The following is a 7725-nucleotide window of genomic DNA, read 5'->3' as shown; positions in this document are numbered from 1 at the left end:
GCGACCAATTCAGCGAAAAAAAACAAATTAAATTAAAAATTTGCCTAAGAATAAACCTAACCTCACAATTCCTGTAAATTCCAAAAACCACACATAACGCCACTTTGACCGCACAGTGATGCCACGGTGAAAGCACTGTGATAACACTGTGAAAGCACTATAACCGCACGTAGTGCGATGGCACGGCGTGCCGTCACAGTGACTTCATAGCGCGGACGTACCTGGACATACTCGTGCTGTCACGCGTGCGCCACAGCGTGCGGTCGCAGTGGCGTCACGGTGCCGTCACATGGCTATCTGGGTATTTTTAATTCGTACGTATATGTGATATCATTGTTATCAGTCGTCGATTATAGAATTGACAAAATCGATCGCGATACATGTCTGTTGACGTATAATTTTGTTTTAATAATAGATTAGTAATTTGTTATCAACTGTCTAAAACATTTTGAATTTCAAAGTTTAGAGAAATAAAATATAAATATTAAAATATAAATATTAAAACATATATATACAATAAGAAGGTTATATAAATTCTACTTCTTTGTTTCGACGTCATTTGTGTTATAGTATCTTTATGGTTCTTATAAGTGAATTTTCTTGGTTTTGCAAAAGAATATAATTAATTATAAATAATCACGATACTCTCTGACGAAGTGTACTCGTGTGGTTGTCGGTAATCTTCTTTTCTTTACAACAAAAAATAATTATAAATTATTATATTATGTGTTTTCTGTACATATTTACATCTTGCATAGAATTTGAAGATTTTACATGTGTTTTACGTGTGTATAAAAAAATAGTTATTTTCAAAAATTTTATTTAACCGCTTGAAGGTACTATATCGAGAATGTGTGAACTCTCTTACTTTATCAGGGAAATACGGGAGAGTTTAAACAAGACTCCGATAGAGGGCATTAGGGATGTAAAATCTCGCGTTTGAAGCTTACACGTACGTTTACAAGAAAAGAAGATGTGTGTATGTGTGTGCGTCGTATATTATGTGTGGGAAGATATCATTGCTTTATACCGAAACTCATCTCTAGAACCTCAAATTTTGTTGGCAACAAAAATTACTCAAAGTTTTATGTCTTTCCAGAAACTGTTTCGTCTCATTAACTGCTAATTGTGCCGTAGATTTTGCTCATGATTAAGAGACGTACATTTATATCTCTTATATTTTTTCGGTTTATCAAAAGTTTCCATCGGGATTTTATATTGGATTCGTAATTATATTGTTTTATTCCTGTTTATATAGATAGGCCGAACGCGCGCACGATTATCCTTCAACGCTTCTAATAGTCGATTATTTTAATAGCCAATATGGAATTTAAATCCATATATTGGTGCTCTTAAATCTTCGAGAGAGTTTTTAGGTTTTTATAGTTTCACATTCTATCCTCTTCTAAACTGCGCTTACCCTTATGTTTTTAGACGCACCATACAAACAGAATCCACGTGTGTGGCCGAAAATTAAACGTATAACAACCTGCATCCGTCGAATTTACCCACACTTACGTTCCCCTTTTTTATAGCGTGTGATGAACGCCCTTTTGCCGCTCTCGTTAGCTCAATTTTACGATCTAAACTGGACACCCGCTTATTTTTCATAATTTTCGAGGTAATTACGGCGCTCCGCTTTTATTCGAGTCTCGAAATCATGGTACTTCACACACACACAACAGCGCCAGGAAAATTGTAATTGCAACAGTTACAGACATTTTATGTTCTTCTGCAAATTACATCTGTATGTAATCGCGTAAAATTACAAGACATTTGTGCCGTCGAACGAATACTATAAAAATATTACGGGTTGTTTTTTTTTTTTGCAAAAATATTTTGGGTAATTTTAATGATCCCGCGACTATGTGTTCTGAGAAATTGAAATTCTGATTCGTGTTGTGTGTGTGTGTATATATATATATATATATATATACACACGGATGAATTGTGTGTTCTCGCATCCGGTAGAATCTCCTTGGGGATCGGCTGCCACAGATTCATTAGTCAAATGGACCGGTACATACAAGAAAAATTAATAGGATATGTCCTGCATCCAATTAGGGCGTTGGAGTTTGACCGAAGGGGGTGGATTCTTAATTGCTTTTCGAGGAATGATATACCGCCATCCTTTTCGGAAGCTCGAATGATGATGAATTGGGGTGAAATATACGAAACTGCGTTTCGAGGTATAAATCTCGGAAGGCCTTGTATAAGCTCTCATTAGTATTATTTCGCATCACAAGAGGAAGAAAGAAAAAGCTCGGAGCACCAAAATAATATTACCGCCAGTATTAAAAGTCCGCGGTGGAAACGATAAAAATACAAGTTGCGCGATTGTGAAGATTTTGAAGAGAAACGCTAATTGTGAAGTTTTCTTAACGGCAAAGAAAACTCGCTTTTCCGAGAATAAAACTGTCTCGAAAATTAATTAGTTCTTTTAGAACTCGAAATTAAATAGTCTCGTCAAGTCTCGATTATTTTTTGTCATTCTATTTAATTTGCTATTTTATACATTTATTGCCAAACAGTTCTGTGTGAATGATCGGTCTTAAAAAAAAAACTTTTGTTTCTTCGTTATCCAGAACGAGAGTGAATGTTAAATGAATGCGATTCGTTGCTACAGGTTATTCGCGTGATCGCCTTAATTGCACGATGCGATGATACACGAGCGACTTCTCGTGTTGATAATGAATCGCACGCGGTGCGAGCGCGAATGCGCGTGGGATCCAATCTTCGTACATGTAGGGACACACGTGGTGTGGGGCATCGTCTCGCTCTCGCGTCCGAAGGAGGCCGAGAGCGGGTTGGAAAACGCGCGATCCACGTGTGCAGAGCGTGCCACGCGTGACTGCAGCTGCATCAATGGTGGGAGGACACGAAGGTGGGAGGTGAGAGGGAGAAAGGGTCAGTTGCATTCCTACGGACAAAGAGTCCTTGACGAAGCGCGCGTTCTGGAGAAGATGGTGCCCTCCTATGAAGAATCCCGCAACTAACTGAGCGTTTTTTTTTTGCGTCAAATACGTTATTGTTGTTTCTGCAAAATTTTGGACAACAAATATCTACAATGTCTTGATAAACTTAAAGAAGAAAAAATCATATGTCAGAGAGAAAGCGTTTCGGAAAAAAGTTTCACTGAAGGCGGTCTCGTCCTTTTTGACGCCGCGAGCGCGAAAAAAAAAAATAAATCGGCCGCGGCACTTCTTAAAACGACCGGTCGCGCTTTTTCCCGCAGTAAAAGTTAATTCGGCTTTTTGCGTCAGATCCCGCCGGCCACAGAATCGCCGCGCGGCACTTTCTGTGCGCGGCGTGTGCGCGCCACGGTATTTTGATGAGGAGGAATGAAGCGCGCCCGATCCCTCACCGGCGAGGCAGAAATTGCAATTTGAATTAGTCGCGAAAGCCGAAGCTAATGATTCTTAAAGAGCAAAACACACTGGCGTACACGAGCCGCGCGATATTCGTCGGGCTTGGCAAGAAAGTTTCTCGCGAGGACCGTGAAAAGAGCGAAGGCGCGTCGGAGGGTGGGTTATAGTTCTCCGCCAAGTGCCAATTTACGAAAGGCGCATTTCTTATCGCACTTTACGAGAGTTCGAGAGATCGGTGGTGTGAAATGTTATTAACGTACCTCATCGGAATTAACGGGAAGATTTTAGAGATTTTTTAAATATTTATATCAATCAACGCATTATTTATTGAAAAATCGTTTCTCTTCTTCAATTTTCACACATTTTTTCCGACTATTCCTCGTTCAAAATAAAGCGATTGTTCGTTTCATTGAGCTCTTTAAGCTTCCTTTTGCTCGTTTTTTATCTGAGGAACACGATCTCGATGCGCGATCTCTCAAGAAGTCCGGCTTGTTACGGATGCGTTACGAGATCGGCGAACGTTTATGAGTATCGACGGGCGCGAGTTACGTGCGCGGCATATGGAACCATCTGCGGCCTCTCTGCGCAGAGGTACTTATAGGAAGACGGACGAGGTATATATGTAGTAGTAGTAGTAGTAGTAGTAGTATACGCGGGAGAACGAAAGGAAGAAAGAAAATAATCGTATAGATCTAATCACGGTCCGGTGTGACGTGAGTTACGTGGGCAGCCGTGCTGGCGGCGAAAGACAAAAGTGCGCGCGCGGCTTTCGTGCTCTTCTTCGGCAGCCTCACGCCGCACGAACAGTAACACCCGTATCGCACGCCTCATCACATTTATACACCTTGCACCTTTATTTCCATGTCGGCACTTTTGACGCGCGCCGACTTGCGTGCCGTCCGATTCGCTCGTCGCGCACGAATTTAGCGCGTAAGAAATGCGTTAAGAAGAAAAATCAAAGAAAATAATAAGAAAGAAAAGAAACAAAAATATGTAAAGAGAATATTGTATCGAATATACGAATGATATTGTTGAGCGCGGGAAGAGAAAGATAATCTAGAAGTGTGAGAGATCCTCGCGAATCTTAGAGAAGAAAGATTTAATCTCTTTAATACACACACAAATGTAGCGAATTAAATTGAGTTTGATTTATATCAAGTTGCTCTAATAGATCGACAGTGTAGGATTCTTCGAATTGACGTTATATATTAGCAATTTGCGAGGCAGAATGCGTAAACGCCAGATCACACATACATATATGTATATACGCGCAGAAACAATAATTCGAAAATACGCCATATATTTTCTGAGGGGTTAATTACAACCGGAGGTACAGCCAGACAGAGTCATAAGGGATTACGAAATAATTACCCAGTACGCCAGTTTTTGCTCTCGTGGTTTGCTGATTGTAGGCCGTAAGATAAATGAGCCAATTATGAAATCGACGAAATTTCACACCGCGGACGAAAATTCATTAGGGAGGTTCGTGAGCATAAATAAATCCGTATTCCTTGTACACGCCCACAGTGTTCTAACGGAACAAAGGCAGGTGTCGGTGATTCTCTCGTAGGTTTAGAAAAACGGGGAAGAGATCATCGAGCAAGATTTCTGTGGTTTTCAAGAGGGGGAGGAGGAGGAGGAGGATCTCCGTTTTACAAGGAGAAAAGTGATTTCCTCCGTTTACAGAATGCTGAGAATTCGTGCGGCTCGAGGGTCTCCACGGTTTCCACGACATCGGCTACTCGATGAGAACAGAAGAAACAACTGGTAACTCAGATAATAGCGAAGAATTAGGGAAACAAGGACGCGTGCACCGTCACAGATATCCGATGGGAGAGAACAGTTGCGCGAGAACAGTTTTAGACAAAAGTTGAATAATCCGACAACACAATGGAGAGAAAATAATATTGCTTGTTTTTTTTTTAAAACAAAACAAAAAAAAAATTCCGTACTGTAACGAATAAGAGAGATTGCGCGATGTTGCTTTCTCTTTTTTTCCTTCTCTTTTCCACTCGGAGAAGCTTCGTGAGTATCCTCGTAAATTCATCTTTTAAGCCCTCAGCAACGTCTTTTCGCTGAGTCGGAGACTTCTTAGAGGCCGTCGGGACTCATTTATTATTCAGATTTATAGCCGGTCTCGAACTGACTCCCACAGATCGGCAGGTCTTTGCGTGAGTTGGCCGCGAATCTTTGAAGAGAGCCTCGGAAATTCGACGTTTTGCATACGCGACACGATCTTTGTTTGATTCCCGCGGACTCCCGCGTATCCTCCCACGAAATTGCTTCGAGATATTTCGTTTTATATTTTGTTTAATAGTTTCAACGCTCGTGATATATAGATGAGAGTATATCTTCAAAGTATTTCATTATCAAAGAAAAGCTTAATCTGGATAGAGCAATTCAACGCGTCCGCGGTATGCGTTTGATTGGCTTGTCCGAATTCTCGTCCGACGATTATTGGAAGTCACATCGTACACCGAGAGATACAAGGAGAGAATAATTAAACGCCGTGTGGAGAAAGAATTTACCGCCTCCCTTCCTACTCCTCTTCCGGCGGAGCGAGCGCGCGCGTAGGACAGGGACGTCCGAAACAGACAAAATAAAAGAAGAAACGACTCAGAATGTTGGAAGGACGGGAGCTAAGCGGCGAACGGATGGACAGACGGACACGCGGCAGACAGTATCGGATTGATCTCAGCGAGTGAACCCAATTACCCACCGAACGGCCAGATTTATTGTCCGGACGGGAGCCTGACTGAGGGTTCCTGATGCTCACGATGGTGGCAGTCACTCTTTACGATGGCCCCGGGCCCAGCGAACAGAACGGAGATCAGGGCGACGCAAGCCGCAAGGTGTCGTGTGGCTTCGCTCACCCAATTATCAGAGCAACGACTATTATCTTTAGTCGTAGGACGCTTCCGAGGAAGTATTTTAGATATGAGTCTCTCTCCATCGCGCAGAATGGACCCGATCGGATCTACGGTAGCGCGCGCGCGCGCGCTGGAGCAGCCGATCATAAACAATATATAATTGACATGATTTATCGGGCCGCAACCGCCCTTATCTTCGCGGTCACGCGAGTATACTTTGCGGATGATCGACGCTGATCATCGGCACATCTCGACAATTTCTTCAGTCGATCGACAAGGTGGAACGCATTGATGATTTCAAGAACTGGTTTTCCAGAATTATAATTCTATCTCGCGCGCGCATGCGCGTTTTGCTGTTGGTATAATTGTAGAAATTAAATATAATCGCGCCGTCAATCTCGCGCAATCCAGTCGAGCGTTGCGAATCGTTAAAGCTCTCGAACATTTTCCTTGCAAAGTCGATGACGATCGCGCTACCGGATCGCTCTCGTTGCAAAATTCGAGCTTTTAATATTTCGCTGATAGTTTCTCTCTAGAAGTTTAATCGGAATCTCGCCATTTCTAAGAACACTTCGTCTCTTCCTCTCTCCCGTTGCCGAAACTCTGCCATTGGCTAGACCTCATCCTGAAGATATGTAAATCCTCGAGCGAAGGGTTGCGCGCGAGAAGAGAAGATACCCACCTTCGGACGAGCTGCGCAGGTGCCTGTCACCGGAGGCAGATATACTTTAGTCGCGAGCCGGAAAGTGGAAGGATGCGTACACTCTTTGCGAACCGCGCCGCCGCCGCCGCCGCCGCCGTGCTGTCCCGGACACCGCCGCGATGCTAACTGACGCCTCACAGGGCGCTGATTGAAGTATTTATTGCCTTTTCGCAAAGGATCGCCGGCCGCTCCGCTTTTATGCGTATAATGATCCGCTTTTGCATGGGGGCTTATCTACTTCATCTCCCTGCTTTGACGTTACCAACCCCCCCCTACGTGTTTCTCTGCCCAATTATGGCCGTGCGCGCTCTGCTTCATATTTCCACGCCGATCAAAAGAAAATTTCAAAGAAAGTTGAAAGGCATAGAAAATCTCGATTAAATGGACTTTTTGCAACACTTTTGTGCAAAAAGAAATTACGTTTGGTAATTGCGTTGGAAATGAATCCCGTGTGTTACACGCATGATTATCTCGGATATACGGACGCGCGCGCGCGTGTGTGTGTGTATATGATGCGCCTCTTGTAATTTTACCCCTCGAGAGTTCTTTTCTTGCACTATACAGAGACGCCAATATTGAAATCCATCTGCGGAATCTTGCGGCAAAAAATGCCAGTAGTAAATCAAACGGACTTTGTCGAATGATCCTCGTCGCGGAGAACAGCATGAAACTGAAACTGAAACGTTCCGAAAAAACATTCACTCCTATAATTACATTATTACCCGCTGTGTAGTTCATGACTCTGGGACCAATTTGTCTTCGGCCGCAACAAGTTCGTGCAATT

The sequence above is a fragment of the Pseudomyrmex gracilis genome, unplaced genomic scaffold (assembly GCF_002006095.1).
Source record: "Pseudomyrmex gracilis isolate BER0280 unplaced genomic scaffold, ASM200609v1 scaffold_118, whole genome shotgun sequence".
Taxonomy (NCBI): domain Eukaryota; kingdom Metazoa; phylum Arthropoda; class Insecta; order Hymenoptera; family Formicidae; genus Pseudomyrmex; species Pseudomyrmex gracilis.
This window is presented reverse-complemented; position numbering follows the sequence as displayed.